This window comes from Peromyscus californicus, unplaced genomic scaffold (genome assembly GCF_007827085.1).
Source record: "Peromyscus californicus insignis strain IS unplaced genomic scaffold, ASM782708v3 Scaffold_8__1_contigs__length_139910024, whole genome shotgun sequence".
NCBI classification, from domain to species: domain Eukaryota; kingdom Metazoa; phylum Chordata; class Mammalia; order Rodentia; family Cricetidae; genus Peromyscus; species Peromyscus californicus.
In genome coordinates, this window is record NW_026294606.1 from 49,369,518 (window position 1) to 49,385,600 (window position 16,083).

General features: G+C 44.1%; 1 protein-coding gene across 2 annotated transcripts in view; it reads left to right on the forward strand.

Annotated features, from left to right (window-relative positions):
* Positions 1-16,083, forward strand: part of Actn2 (actinin alpha 2) — a 77,558-nt gene that overhangs the window by 13,189 nt on the left and 48,286 nt on the right. The gene's annotated exons all lie outside the window — the stretch shown is intronic.

Here is a 16,083-nt window from a genome sequence, read left to right on the forward strand (position 1 = left end):
AGGCACTGGGTAATGGGCACTGGTGGCCTACTCAGTACTTACTATTCATTTTGTGTTTACTCTGTCTTTTTTGCAGTATAGGAGTTTATTCAAGAGCTCCACCCACTGTGCTACATCCCCAGTCTCCTTGATATGTTAACACAGGATCCCAATAAATTGTCCAGGCTAGTCTGGAGCTCACTCTGTACTTAGGCTAACCTTAAACTCATGATTCTCCTGCCTCAGCTTTCCAAGGAGATGAGACAATAGGCATGTGCCACTAGGTCCTGCTGCTTCTCCTTGTTTGGAAGTCTTCCTTCCTCCCCAAGGTCCTGTGCTGCCTGCTGGGCTTCCTCTGTGATCCATCCGTACCCCACTACCCCCAAGTCCAAACTAATCTCTGATGCTCTTTACATGATGTTTTAATCACGGGAAAAAGAGGTTCCTAAGACCTGCCTTTCTGTAATAACCAGTATTTTATTTTATTTTTAAAGATTACTATTTTATATGTAGAGATATTTTGTCTATATGCATGCCTGTGCGCTATGTGGGTGCCTGGTGCCTGTGGAGGCCAAAAGAGGGAGGTGGATCCCCTGGAACTGGAGTTACAGACCATTAGGAACTGCCATGTGGATGCTGGGAACTGAACCTGGGTCATCTACAGGAACAGACAGTGTTCTTAATGGCTGAGCATCTCTCCTGCTGTGGACCAACTCAACTCTGTGTGCCTTTATTGCTTTTTGTTCATGTTATGTGCTGTGTACCTGGTTTCATAAGCATTTATTCTTATGCTTCATACAATTTGATATTAATCTGTGCTAGACATTAAGGATACTTACTTGTACATTTGAAGAGCTAAAAGTTAAATATTATTTAAATACATGAACTAGGAAGCTGAAGAGAAGACCCCGTGGTTAAGGGCATGTTGCTGCCCCTCCTGAGGACCTGAGTTCAATTCTGAATACCCATTTTGGGTGGCTTTCAGTCATCTATAACTCCAGCTCCAGGGAATCAGATGCCCTCTTCTGGCCTTCTTAGGCAACTGCATACACATGGCACACACACACACACACACACACACACACACACACACACACACACACGCTCACACTCACACTCACACTCACACACATAAATAAAAACAAATCTTTAAATATCTGAACCAACAGCAAAGACAGACATCTTGCTTTGTTTTTCTAATGGTTTTAGACTTTTCTCAGAATTACAAGAATTTGTTTCTAAGTTTAGATGCTTGAAAATTTAAGGATAAAGTGGGAATAAGTTTATTTACTGTAGTCTAAAAATCATCTTGAAGGAGGCATTTCCCCTTAGTTCCCTAATGAGACACAGGTGGTGTGTCACTGTTTGAGCCCTTTAAGGACTTGGTCAGGAAGCAGGAAAAACCGTGTCAGAGATGCCTGGTGTGTGACAGTGGCCTCTATTGCTGGAGCTGGCATCTGGTAACTGGATCTGCAGGATTCCAAAGGATTTATCTTCCTCAGTACCAAAGCCCAGACAGGGTGTACCTTCGTCCTTAGGACTATAGTGTGTAGTGTTGAAGTACAGGGGCTTGCACATGAATATGAAAACTCTTGAAGTAACACCTTAGTAAGAGATGAACTTCATCTGGCCTGGTGGCACATGCCTGTAGGCTCAGGAGCTCAAGGTCACCCTCTGCTACACAGCAAGTCCAGGGTGAGCCTGGGCTGCTTAAGACTCTATTTCACAAAGAAAGGAAGAAGGAAGGAAGGAAGGAAGGAAGGAAGGAAGGAAGAAAGAAAGAAAGAAAGAAAGAAAGAAAGAAAGAAAGAAAGAAAGAAAGAAAAGGTAGACTTCAGAAAACTAAGGTTTCTGGATTGTAACTAGTTTGGGAATATGGGAAATTAGTACAGTAAAATAATTAACATAATTACAGATAAACAGGGAAGGGGAAAAATTGTGAATCTGGGCTAACAAATTTTATATAATTTTGGGGTTGGAGTTAAAGCTCAGTTGATAGAAAACTTGCCAGTTGTACATGATGCCCTGGGTTCCACTTACACCTCACACAACAAAGCTTGGAGATGTATGCTTGTAACCCTGTACTGGGAATAGAAGTAAAAAGGTCAGTGAGTGATTCGAGGCCAGCCTCAGCTACACAGGGAGTTTAAGACTAGCCTCAGCTACACAGGGAGTTTAAGGCCAGCTTGGGAGATAAGAGACCCTTAAAATTTTTGTTTTTTCCAATTCTTTTTTTTTTTAAACTTTTTTTCCATTTTTGCTGCTGGTTTTAAACCAACCCAAGGCAAGTGCTGTACCACTAAGCTACACCCCAGCACTCCAAATTACTTACATTTTTAAAAAACCTTTTGTATTTATTTTGCATTTGTGTGTATGTGCACACCCATGTACTATGGAGATCAGAGGACAGCTTTCAGGAGTCTTTCTCCTCACCATGTGTGTTCCAAGGACTCAGGTCATCAGGCTTGAGGTAAGTGCCTATACCTACTGAGCCCAGTGACTTACTGGCCTTCCAAATTACTTCTCTAAGCTGTATTTCAAAGTAGTTGCATAAATGACATGTGTTCATTGTGAAACACAAAGGTGAGAAAGTTAAAGGCACACGTCAGAGAAGAGCAGAAAACGTTTTGTCTCGGTGCTTCCTGGCCGACGATGAGCAGTGGTGTAGGAGCACGTGCTTATCTTTAAACCACAGCATGGAATTGTCTGAAATGATTCAAAAAACAAAGACTTCATCCTGCACTTTTGTGAGCATTTCTGGGAACCTTGCTTTAAAATTAAACACCAAAATATTTGATGTGTGTGGGTGTTTTGCCTACATGTGTGCCTGTGTACCAAGTGCATGCCTGGTGCCTGTGAAGGCCAGAAGGGGGCGTCAAGGTCATCTGGAATGAGAGCAAATGTTGTGAGTGCTGGGGACTCAGGTCGCCAGGAAGAATAAGTAGTCAGTGCTCTCATTCTCTGAGCCATCTCTCCAGTCCTTAGGGAACCTTCCTAATGAAGAAATCCCAGCCTGACTACCTGCTGGGTGGAGTCAGCAGGATGCTGGAAATGCCCGACTTCCCCATGTTTTTGCCATATGGTAAGCATTCCCCGCATATGTAAGGAAAGCTGTGCCTGTATCTGACTGAGGTCTGGGGCAGCAATGCAGACAGTATGGTGTATTCCAGAAAGCTGCTTCCTCCCAAATGAATGCTTTCATCCCTTTGTGTAGGCAGCCATTTATTTGGGTCCCCCAAAATAGTAACAGTATGGATGGTGAACTTGAATTAAAGAATATTTTGCTGTCTGTGTGGTACAAGCTGCTCCCCCAGTTGCTGGATGGGCTGAGGGGGGAAGCATCAATGTGCTTTTCTTTCAGCTTTGACTTCACCCTCAGGAAGAGAATGAGCAAAGTATAATAAACTGAGCAACAGTTGGGCTGCCTGGCCAGGGAGCTTCGTGTCCTGCATGATTCCGTGGCTCTGAGGGAGCAAGTTATTTCGGGAAGCATAGCTCAGATCGATCAGATGTAGCCTTAGTATGGTTGCTTACCAGTAAGTCCTTGGAGGAATTCTCCACCCATCTCATGCCAGAGTTGGGAGGCAGGTGTGACCCCACAGAACACCAGGCTAGTGGCTGAGTTGGGCTCTGGGCCTAGCACAGCGTTAAAGCTTGCATGATGAGGCCCCAGTAGCTTTCATGTGATCCTCAGTGTTTACTTCACCCCTTCATCTTTTACAGAGAAAATGGATTAGACTTTCATTATGAAGATGTTTGCATAGTTTAACATAATGTGTCTAGCCTTAAAATAGTTGGGGAAGAATCACACAGTTCTTGTCAGTTAAAAGGAAGGGCTTCCCCAAGATCAGCTGTGACCCTTTGTTAGAAGAGAGGATGCATGGGACTTGGTGTGGCTCAGTGATAGAGCACTTACCTAGCCTGTGCCAGAGCCCCGGGTTCCACTCCCTACATTGAAAAAAAAAATAGCAGAAGAGATCATATATATTAGCTTAAAGCTTTTTTCTATTTACTTATTCATTTATTTAGTGTAAGCAGGTGGACTTGTACCAAGGCGTGCTTATGGAGGTCCGAGGACAGTTTTCAGGAGTCAGTTCTTTCCTTCTGTCATGTGGGTCCTGGGTGTCAAACTCAGGCTTGGTGGCCAGCCCTTTTGCCTGATAAGCTATGTCACCAACCTCAGGGGTTTTTGTTTTGTTTTGTTTTTTAAATTTTGGTTTAAAGCCAGGTGTGGTGGCGCATGGGCAGGAAGATCTCTGTGAATCCCAGGCCAGCAAGGACTACATAATGAGACCCTGTCTAAAAACCAAAAACAAACAGAATTTTGTTTTGAGAGCTGGAAAGATAGCTCAGCTGTTTAGAGTATCAGATGCTCTTCTAGAGGACCCAGGTTCGAATCCCAGCACCCACATAGTAGTTCACCGCTACATGTAACTCCCTCTTCTGATCTCTATGGGCATCAGGCACATACATGGTGCACAGACATACACACAGGCAAAACACCCATATGCATAAAATAAAAATAAATAAATAAAATTTTAAAAAGTTGTTTTGAGAATCTTGCAATGTTCCTTGAGTGAGCTTGCATTATCGGCTAGCCTTGGGACTCTGAGCCTCAGAGTATTTGTTCTCATTAGAAAGCTTAACTCTAAGGTAAGGGCGGCAGAGGTGGGGATGAGTAATTGCAGCTGAAAGACAAGAATCAGGAGCGTGAGTAATGGACTTCTGTAAGCTGTGCTGAAGTGTTGTGGAGGCTTCTCCTGAACAGGAGGAAATCAACAGATGGAAGCTGCTTGGCTTCTTGATAAATGTAAGATCTTTGTGAGGCAGAAAAAGTGCTAAATAAGTCAACCTAAATCCAGCATCAATTAATGAGTGTCAGAGGGAATGTGAGGATACCCATTGGGTTTCATTTGTTTTTGACATTTTGAGACTGTCCTCACTGTACAGCTAGAGCTCATTGTGTAGCCCAGGCTAGCCTGGAAATCACTGTGTAGTCCAGCTCGGCCTCGAACTCCTGATTCTCCTGCCTCTTTGTCCTTTATTTTAGGATGTCAGGTGTGTACCACCATGCCTGGCTATGTTGTGCTTTAAGGGAAAATTTGACATGGAAAAAGGATGTAGAAAACCATGATTTAGGACAGTTATTGGTTTTGTGGGGCAAAAGAGGCGGATCAACAAGTGATAGATGCCTTGCTCCTGTATGAACTGCTGCTTACCTTCATCAAAATCGATCAAGTTTCCATTGAGGGAAGAAGTAGATCATTGGGTAAAAGCACTTGCTGTGCAAGCATGAGGATCCAAGTTCAAATCCTCAGCACTCATGTAAAAGCTGGGTGTGACTGCACACCTGTAACCCCAGCAATGTGTGGGAGCGGAGAGGGGACTTTTTGGCTGCCAGCCTCGATCCAAGTTAGTGAGAGACCTTGTCTGAAAGGAACAAGGAAAAGAGTGATAGGGACACCCAGCATTCTCCTCTGACAGGCACCCCTCCAAACACATATAAACTGTACACATTCGTCTCATGCAATATATATGTGTGCATATATATATATATATATATATATATATATATATATATATAGTGTGTGTGTATGTATGTGTGTGTGTGTGTGTGTGTGTGTGTGTGTGTGTGTGTGTATGGTAAAGAACACTGTTGCTCTTGCAGAGCGCTAAGTTCAGCTCCCAGCACCCACATTGGTTGGCTCACACTACCTGTCATTCCAGCTCCATATGTATATACCCACACACAGATACATACACACAATTAAATAATAAAATAAATCTTTAAAAAATTACATTTTAGCTGAGCGATGGTGACGAATGCTTTTAATTCCAGCACTTGGGAGGCAGAGGCAGGTGGATCTCTGAGTTTGAGGCCAACCTAGTCTACAAAGTGAATTCCAGGACAGCCAGGGCTACACAGAGAAACCCTGTCTTTAAAAACAAACAAAACAGAATGAAAGATTACACTGTAGACTGGAGTAGTGAGTGTTTAGCCTGTCTGCACATCTTTAGGAGGGCTCTATTAATAAAGACAGTTCTTAAATAAACCTATGTAATGGTAAATCCATGTTAAAGATGTTCATTGGACTTGAGCTAGTGGCAGTCCCCTGCCTCAGCCTCTTAAGTTCTTCCATTACAGGTGTGAATCACCATACCCAGATTAAATAGGTGATTTAATTAAATTGATGTCATGTATATGACTGTAGACCACAGATGAGCATATAAGGTCATTGATGTCATGTGTATGACTGTAGACCACAGATGAGCATATAGGTCATTGATGACATGTGTATGACTGTAGACCACAGATGAGCATGTAGGAGGCTTAGGAGCCCAGCTCTCTCCCTGTGGAACTCCACCTTGCCAGCCATTTCCCACCTCTATGTTCCATAGCTATGATTTCTTTCATCCTTTCTGGAGGTTATTTTATTTGTTTACTTTTGTGTGTGTGTTGAGAGTGGGTGGGGTACATGCATGTGTATGTGAAAGTCAGAGGCCCCCATTATAGGTCTTCCCTAAAGCCATTCTCCATCTTAGTTTTTGAGGTGGAGTCTTACTGGACCTGAGCTCACCATTTTTATTTTGGCTGGCTAATGAGCCCCCAGAGGTGGGTACTGGGGATCCAAACACAGGCCCTCATGCTTGAGCAGCAAGCATTTTAACCATTGAACCTTCTCCCTACTCCCTTTTTCTGGATGTTTTGAGGAAGATTCCCACATATCAGAGAGATCACTCCTTAAACCCCAGTGCATCCAGGCTAGGTTCAGCTTTGTTGAAAAACCCAGAAAGCATTATTTCTTGCTACACAACTTCTTAGCACTTGTGTTTCTGAATTCTGAGCAGCCTGTGGTTTAGACAGAAGGCAGACTCTTGAGTTTGGCAGTTGAAGCCTGAAGTTCCCAGTTCAGAATTTCTGATTAAGGCCAGGTCTGGATAAGACGGCCTTTCTAAGTTCTGGAGGAGCCATGCTTAGCCTGCCCACTTGGTCACCCATGAGTGGATTCTATTTTTATAAACATCCTGTCCAGTAAAGTTGCCTGTTATTTTTGCCCCCTCCCTTCTCTCTCAGCTTACAGAGTCTTTCGTGATGTTTGAGAATTCTACAGTTAAGTTTGGCATGATAATTTTTTTAAATGTAGAATTTGAACAGATACATGTTCTGAGCATTTTTGGTTTTTAAAAAAGAACTTGGTTACACTTTGAAAGCTTGGTAAGTAAGATCATATTCAGCAACAGACTTCCAGGCATGGTGGTAGCTCATGCCTGTGATGCTGGGAAGCTGAGGCAGGAGGATTGCAAATGTGAGGCTAGCCTGGGCTACAAAATGAAACTCTGTCTCAAAGAAAAAAAGCATGGGCTAGGGATGTATCTCAGGTGATAGAGTGCCTGCTTAGCATGGACAAAGCCCTGGGCTCCACACCCAGAATACCATACATTGGATTTACTGTAATCCCAACACTTACTCCAGAGGTGGAGGCGGTAGGGGCAGAAGTCTGGTTTGCACCACTTAGGGAGTTTGAGGCTAGCCCGAGACACACGAAAGAGACCCTGTCACAAACAACCCTCAAATAAGAAGTGGTTATGACATGCCACTGTACTCCAAGGACTGCTCCCATTGAGGTCAGAGAACCTTGGTTTTCTGCGTCGTTGACTTCACCAGCTTCTCCTGAGTGTTCAATGAAAATGGCAGGGCTTCGGGAAGCCCTGGAGATGTTTGCTGGCCTTCCTACTGTGAAGACTTTGGGGGTGCATCAGCTTTAGATAGAAAGCATCCAGAGTGAGACCCTCCAGCTAGGGTGTGCTGGACTGACTCCACAAAGGTCTTCTTCTCTTTTCCCTCTCTCATCATTTCCACATCATTAAATATGCTGCCAGTGCTAGCCTTGACCCTCACTTTTGCTAATGAAATCCAATGTATTTGTGGCCAAGACTGTGGAAGTTGGGATGGACAGGCCCTGGTCCTCTGGGTGATTTGAAGAAGGCAGTATTGGAGGTGTATCCAGTTTATTACGAACCATGTCCTGATTTAAATGTAACTTTATTATTTTAATTGTCCCTTGGCAATAGGGCTCTTTTTTTAAAATTACATAGGCAAACATAACTCTTATCGGAAAAACTAATGATCTGAATACTTTTTATCAGATTAAGTTAAGATATGCTAATATTGGCCAGAAAATTGGTAAAGGCTCTTGCCAGCAAGCCTGACAACCTGTTTGATTCCTAGGACCATGTGGCAGGAGAGAACCAACTCCCACAAGCTGTCTTCTGATCTCCATATGCACACACACACACACACACACACACACACACACACACACACACACGAAATAAATGCAGTTTTCAAGGATATGTGCTAATGACAGGACTGAGGGTGTGACTCAGTTGGTAGACTGTCCGCCTAGCCATGCATGAACCCGGAGTTGGAGTTCCATCCCCAGCATGATATAAACTAGACAAGGCAGTGTAGTGCATACCTGTTGCCAGCACATTTGGCTACTGGAGACTGTCTTGAAAAAACAAAGATACAGTAACAATGCTGTTAGTTCTCTAAACAGTGGTGTCAGTGCTCTTGATAAATCTGGGAAAGATGAAGACTGGGCAGCCATCCAGGTGCTGGGACAGAGACCTTGTATCCCTTTTAGCCTGGTAGCAACATCCTGTGAACTGTGCTAAGCAACTGTGTGTTTATCTTCAGCTATCAGAGGTGGGATAGCTCCTAGGCTCAAGCAGGCTTAAATCACAGCTAGGGGTTGGTTGTCTCTGAGAGACCTTTCCCTACCTGAGCAAGACTCTAAAGTGGCTTGATTCGTATTCATTCATTCATTCATTCATTCATTCATTCATTCATTCATTTTCTCTCCCCCCTCCTCCTCTACCTTTCCTACCTCCCTCCCTTTCCCTGTTCCTCTCTCTGATTTCCTTTCTTCCCTCTCTCTCTTTTATAAGACAGGGTCTCACCATAGATTAGGTCATGAACTCACTCTGTAGTCAGGGGTGGCTGACCTGTGCTTCCCCATGTCACAGTGTCTAACATGATCTTGGAGATTAAGCAGAGGTTTGTTAGCAGAGAATGAAAGAACTTCCCGGCGGTGGTGGCGGTGGTGGCGGTGGTGGCGCACGCCTTTAATCCCAGCACTCAGGAGGCAGAGCCAGGCGGATCTCTGTGAGTTCAAGGCCTGGTCTACAGAGCGAGATCCAGGACAGGCACCAAAACTACACAGAGAAATCCTGTCTTGAAACGCCCCCCCCCCCAAAAAAAAGAACTTCCTACTGTGTAGCTTGATACCTGGCCATGTAAATTATGAGAACATTGGGGTTCTGAACAAACTTCAAGACATCCTGGAGATTGATGGTAACCGGCTTGCAGGATCCTTAGGGTTAATGTTCCTGATGTTGTATACTGCTTGCTTTAATTTACTTATTTTTCAGCCTGGGGATGGAACCCAGGACCTTGTGCATACTAAATTAAACAAAAACTGTATCACTAAGCTGCACCCCAGTCCTGCTTTGGTGAAGTTTTTAAGATTCTGTGAAAAGTTGAAAAGTGCACAACCTTGAAAGTGTGAGGTGGTTTTTTTTTCCTGTTGGATGATTATTGAGTCTCATGGTCAATGTTTTGTCACTCCTGTGAGTGCTTTCTGAGTCCAGAGACTTCCTGAATGAAGTAGAGGCCTGCAAAACACTTTCCTTGATCTTTTCCAAGATGGTGAAGGGTCTGAATATTTAATTTTGTTTGTTTGAGAGAGAGTCTCTCTCTGTAGACTTGCTTGCCCTGGAACTGGCTATGTAGACCAAGCTGGCCTTAAACTTGAAGATATCCCCACTTCTGCCTCCCAAATGCTGCGATTAAAGGCATGTGCCACCACACTCAGCTGGATATTTAAATTTAAGGCCACACTGGTGGCTTCTTGGTATGTGTGTGTGTGTGTGTGTGTGTGTGTGTGTGTGTGTGTGTGTGTGTGTGTGTTGCTACACTTCTATGCATGCATGTGTGTCTAGAGGCCAGAGTCAATCTCAGATGTCTCTTCAGGAGCCACCCACCTTGCTTGTTGAAAGATCTCTCGCTGGCCTGCAACTCTTCAGGTGGCCTAGGCCAGTGTGCCCCAAGAATCCTCTTGTCTCTGCCTCCTCAGCCCTGGGATTACAAGCATGTGCCACCATGCCTGGCACTTTTTTAAACATAGTTTTTGGAGGGTTTACATGGTTTTTGTATGGGTTCTGGGTGACTAAACTCAGTCCCTCAGGCTTGCAAGGCAGGCTCTTCACCAGCTAAGCTGTCCTTCAAGCTGCTACACTGCTGGCTTCTGATGCGGCTTTCCAGGTACTTATTGGCTGGGGTTGGCACTGTTGCATTCATATGGATGACACAGTGTCACTCTTTGTGTGGTGTATACACTATCAAGGCTTTTCTATTTGGGGGTGTTCAGGGAGGTTCATAGTGAGGCAGTTACTTCTTGTGGCAGCTGCATGGATGAGTGGCAGGTGTTTCTACCCTCAGGGTTAGGCCATCTACTCCCTGAGAGGGCAGAGTGTCCTTTCTCAGTGGCAGTTCTAAAAACCATCCCCTTCAGAGAATGAGCTCTGTCCTCCTTCCTCTACCTCCACCAAAGATGCTGAATGCATGGGCAGCTCTCTAGAACTCCCTTTCCTTCTGCAATAGTGATCAAGAACCAGGAAGGTGATCAGTGATTGTGGCAAATTAGGAATTCATGAAGTAGAAAAGAAGACACCGTGAAAGCAATTATTATAAATAAAATAGTAAATGGAGCATTTAAAAAAATCAACTTAAAACAAAATTGTGTTTTTAATATATATGTTTAAATTAATTCAGTTTTTCTTTTTTGGTCAGAGTGTATTCAGAATCATCTCGCCAGGCAACACTGGCCAGCCCACTCCTTTATTTCTCCTCCTAATAACCATTTGAACTATCTCAATGCTGATCATGGCAGTTATTGTACCTATTTTATAGCTGAGCAACCATCAAAATGTGAAGGACAAATAATTGCACAATGTCACAGTCAGAAATAGAATGTGAGTTCTGAGCCACGATTTCAGGTTGGATGCAGCTCCCTGCCCATCCTCCCTGTTCCTTTTTGGGAAATTTTGACTGTTTCACCTGAAGGTTTCAGGCCAGGGCAAGTGTCAAGGCAGGCTTAGAACACACAGTGTGTGCTTCTTGACTCCCTGAGGAAAGGTAATGATAAGTAACTTCAGAGTCACGGAATGCTTTCATGGTTCCTGACCATGCCCTTGTAGACCATTCTGTCTTATCACTAGTGAACTGACAAGACCTCCCTGCCCTTGACCTTCATTCTGTGGAGCCCGGTCCATTGCATTCAGAAAAACACTAAGGCGTTTCCATTTTAGAGAATGTGTCTGAAATGGGTGTTATATGTAGTAGTATATTGCCCAAATTTGTCTGGAGAACAGGTCGTGGTGAGGGTTGAAAGACAGAGAGGGAGCAGACTTAGAACCTTTTTACTGAGAGTAACCAGCCAGGTCTGGTGACACAGGCCTATGATCCCAGCTGCTTAGAAGTCTAAGGCAGGAGAATCACAAATTCAAGACTTGCCTGAGCTACAGCGTGAGTCAAAGTCAGCTTGAGTAACTTAGATCCTGTTTTTACCGAGGAGGTAGCTCAATGGCAGAGCACCTGCCTAGCATTCATGGAGTCCTGCGTTCAGTCCCAAGTACCATAGCAAAGGCAGGGGAAGGGGGAGAGAAGAAGAGTGGGGGGGAAGGGGAGCAGGAGGAAGAGGAGGAAGAGATGAAACAGACTCTTCTAGGTCATTGATTAGTCTTTGTGTCCCCAGCAACAATCTCTTCAGGTACACATGTGACCAAAGAAGAATGATAAAAATAATTACACAATAAAAGAAAACAAGCCAAAAAAACTACATGAAGCTAGAGAGTCAATGGTTAGGAACACTGGCTGTTCTTCGAGAGGACCTAAGTTCTGTTCACATGAGGACACACATGGTGGCTTACAACCAACTGTCACTCCAGTTCCAGGGGACCTGACACCTTCCTCTGGTCTCTATGGGCACAAGGCATGCACATGGTGCATAGATGTGCCTGCAGGCAAAACACCCATATACATAAAATAACATTTTAAAAAATTTAGCTGGGCGGTGGTGGCGCAGGCCTTTAATCCCAGCACTCTGTGAATTCGAGGCCAGCCTGGTCTACAGAGTGAGATCCAGGACAGGCACCAAAACTACACAGAAAAACCCTGTCTCAAAACAAACAAACAAATTCTAGTTCCAGGGGATCTGATGCTGCCTAGGGCTGGAGAGACGGCTTAGCGGTTAAGAGCACTGACTGCCCTTCCAGAGGACCTGGGTTCAATTCCCAGCATGCACATGGCAGCTCATACCTGTCTGTAACTCCAGTTCCAGGGGATAGATCTAACATCTTAACACAGACATACATGCAGACAAAACACCAATGCACATAAAATAAAAGTAAATTTATAAAAAAAAATTAAATTACAGATGAAACTACTTTTCCTTAAACCATTCCTCATAAAAAATTTAATAAAATATTTTATGAATGGATGGAATGTTAATCGGTGTACTTGACTAAAAAGTGAAGGCAAGTACCAAGCAGAGCAACTGAACAGCACATGTTTCTCTCCTCGGTTCAGCGAGGACCTAAGTTATGCTCACCATTAAGCACACACGTTGTTCTGTGTTATAATTTCCCTCTGGGAAAATCAGTGGATTTAAGTCGTCGTTTGTGAAAGATGGAATGCCCCCCCCCCCCATGTTCTCACACGTGCTCCTGGAAAGCCTCTTCAGCTGATCCTTGGCTGCCATGTTTCAAGGTTTGAGGAGCATTTTTTCCCGGAGCCTCTGGGTTGTATTCAGGACTATGGCAGAACTAGAGACTGTTGGTGGTTTGAGTGTCCCACAGTCTTACCAAATGAAAGCAGGTGACTGACACGTTACCAGAACAGGACCAGAATCTTAGCCCTATCTGCTGCTTCCTGGGCCTGGAGAGCTCCTCTATGGTCCAGGGATGAGCACCACTGGAAGGGGAAGCCAGCTTGTGCCTGTAGACTGCCCACAAAGCACCTTGGCGGTTGTGATTCTCTGTGCTCCGGGAAGGGATTCTGTACTTACTCCAGTAGTCTAAGGACCACACAGCATCTCTTTCCTTTACTTACTCCAGTAGTCTAAGGATCGCACACAGCATCTTTTCCTTTACTTACTTCAGTAGTCTAAGGACCACACAGCATCTCTTTCCTTTACTTACTCCAGTAGTCTAAGGACCACACACGGCATCTCTTTCCTTTACTTACTCCAGTAGTCTAAGGACCACACAACATCTCTTTCCTTTACTTACTCCAGTAGTCTATGGACCACACAACATCTCTTTCCTTTACTTACTCCAGTAGTCTATGGACCACACACAGCATCTCTTTCCTTTACTTACTCCAGTAGTCTAAGGACCACACACAGCATCTCTTTCCTTTACTTACTCCAGTAGTCTAAGGACCACACACAGCATCTCTTTCCTTTACTTACTCCAGTAGTCTAAGGACCACACAGCATCTCTTTCCTTTTGCTGTGACAAAGCCCCTGGGGTGGTGCTGCTCACAGACAGGGTGTATCTTTCTTCCTTCCCCTCTTCCTCAGACAGGCCCAGCAGTGTCTCCTAGGTGATTCCAAATCCAGTCAAGTTGACTGTTCATCTTCACACCCAGAGCAGCAGTGCCTGTCACTGCACTTCTATCTGTTATCTCTGGGACTTTGAGCTTAGTTTATTTGTCTTCCTTTCTGGCTTGTGGTTCTCTGAATTCTCTCTCTCTCTCTCTCTCTCTCTCTCTCTCTCTCTCTCTCTCTCTCTCTCTCTCTCTCTTGTTTTTTGTTTTTTTTGTTTTTTTTTTTTTGAGACAGGGTTTCTCCGTGTAGTTTTGGTGCCTGTCCTGGATCTCACTCTGTAGAACAGGCTGGCCTTGAACTCACAGAGATCTGCCTGGCTCTGCCTCCCGAGTGCTGGGATTAAAGGCATGTGCCATGGCTGCCCGGCTTGGTTGTTTTAATATTTTTTATTACCTTTATTTATTTATTTTTTGTGTGTGTGTGTGTTTGTATACATAACAGTGTGTGTGTGTGTGTGTGTGTGTGTGTGTGTGTGTGTGTGTGTGTGTGTGTGTAGTTGGAGGACAACTTTCAAGAGTCAGTTTTCTCCTTCCACCATGTGGGTTCGTCAGGCTTGACAGCAACTGCCTTTATTCCCTGAGCCATCTTGCTGACCCTCCCTCTAACATGTTTTTATGTTTGCCTCACTCCCTTGTTTTTGACACTGGTTCTTGGTATGTAACCCAGACTGACCTTGAACTCATGAGTCTCCTGCCTCAGCCTTACAAGTGACGAGGATTACATTCACATGCCACTGTGCTTAGCTATGTCCCTATTTCTGAGATATCTAAAACACTTGGATTTATCACTAGGTGCAGAGGAATGGGAATAGTGAGGTGGAAGAGGGTTTGAGCTGGAGGGAAGATGGTGGAGGGTCTCAGACTGGCTAGGCAGCTTCTGGGGAGAGCTGTGGGGCGGGAGATTTTTGTGTCCTTCCTCCATGGCCTATCTTTAGTTCTCAGAGTGCCACTTTCCTTTAATATGGGGCATCTGGCTAGGGGATCTAGTTCTGAGGTCCCTCCTGGAGTAATGTGGTCCTACCTTTGTGGCTACTTGAGTTCTCCAAGGTTCAGTTCCCATGGACCTTAAATATATAAATATATACATATATATTGCTGTATATTTATATATCACTAAGCAAGAACACCTACAAAGGAAGTTCCAGAAGGTTGTAGAGTTTTGTTGCTGTCTTGTGTATCCTAAGGATCCAAATACTTTTCCCAGAAGCCCCTGTGATGGCAAAGGTATAGGAATAATGTCCCTAGGCTGTGGCAATTAAAACTGTAAATAGAGTCCACGTTAAACATTCTAAGAAGCCGTATAATTCCATCTCAGTATGCATTGGCCTCTTTGCCAGCAATTGTCATGGAGCCGTCTGAGCTCCCTTCCCATGGTACTCAGCCACATCCTTTGTTGGTGCTTTGGAGAACTCATTTAAAGGTAGGATGCTTCCTGGGGCTGCATCCTGCTGAACACATTGGCTGTTTAGATTACACTCATTCTCTGGACTTGCACAACCTTGTAATATGTATGATAGAAAGCCTCCACTGTAGTTGTGCCCAAGAAAAGACATTATCAGTGTGATTTTCACAGCATTCCATGGGGTGTTAGAAGCCTGTGCTGATGTCATGAGCAGCTTTGGGGATATGTACAGAAGTGCCTCTGATACCCTGACTTCGAAAGGATTTAAATGATAAGACACCAAGTACCACAGCTAGTCCTTTTTTAAGTAGAGCCTAAATAAAAGCAACTCTATAAATGTTTACATTGTTATGTTTTCCTCTCTGTCAATTTTTAGGTGATCTGGTATTCTGTGTCTTCCCTGCAGGATCACACACATATGTAATTAATCTGGATGTTGTCAGTTAAACAAATAAGAGCACCTTTCAGGTAGTTCTGTTGTTGTGTAATGTTAGTTCTTAAAAAGTCTTTAAATTTTAAGTGTGTGTGTGTGTGTGTGTGTGTGTGTGTGTGTGTGTGTGTGTGTGTGTGTGTGTGTCTAGGTCAAAGGACATCTTTCAGGAGTTGATTCTCTCCTTCCACCCTGTGGATCCCAGAAATCTAATTTAAGTCATCAGGCTTGGTGGTAAACTCCTTTACCTGCTGAGCCATGTTGCTGGCCCTGTTTTATGTTTGTTTGCTTTTTGTTTGTTTTATTTGTTTGTTTTGACAGAGTCTCATATAGCCCAGGCTGACCTCAAACTCTGTATGTAGTCAGGAATGACCTTGAACTCCTAATTCTCCTGCTTCTACCTCCCAGTGCTAGGATGAAACCTTGTTCTTATTTGGTACTAGAGACCAAACCCAGGGCTAATACACACCATGCAAGTACTCTGCCAATTGAGCTACATTCCCAGCCCCTAAGTACATACAGTGAAGTTACACTTAAGCAACATTCTTGTAGCCATCTTACCTTCAGATAGCAAGCCTGATATCTAGAGTGATGCTGGGA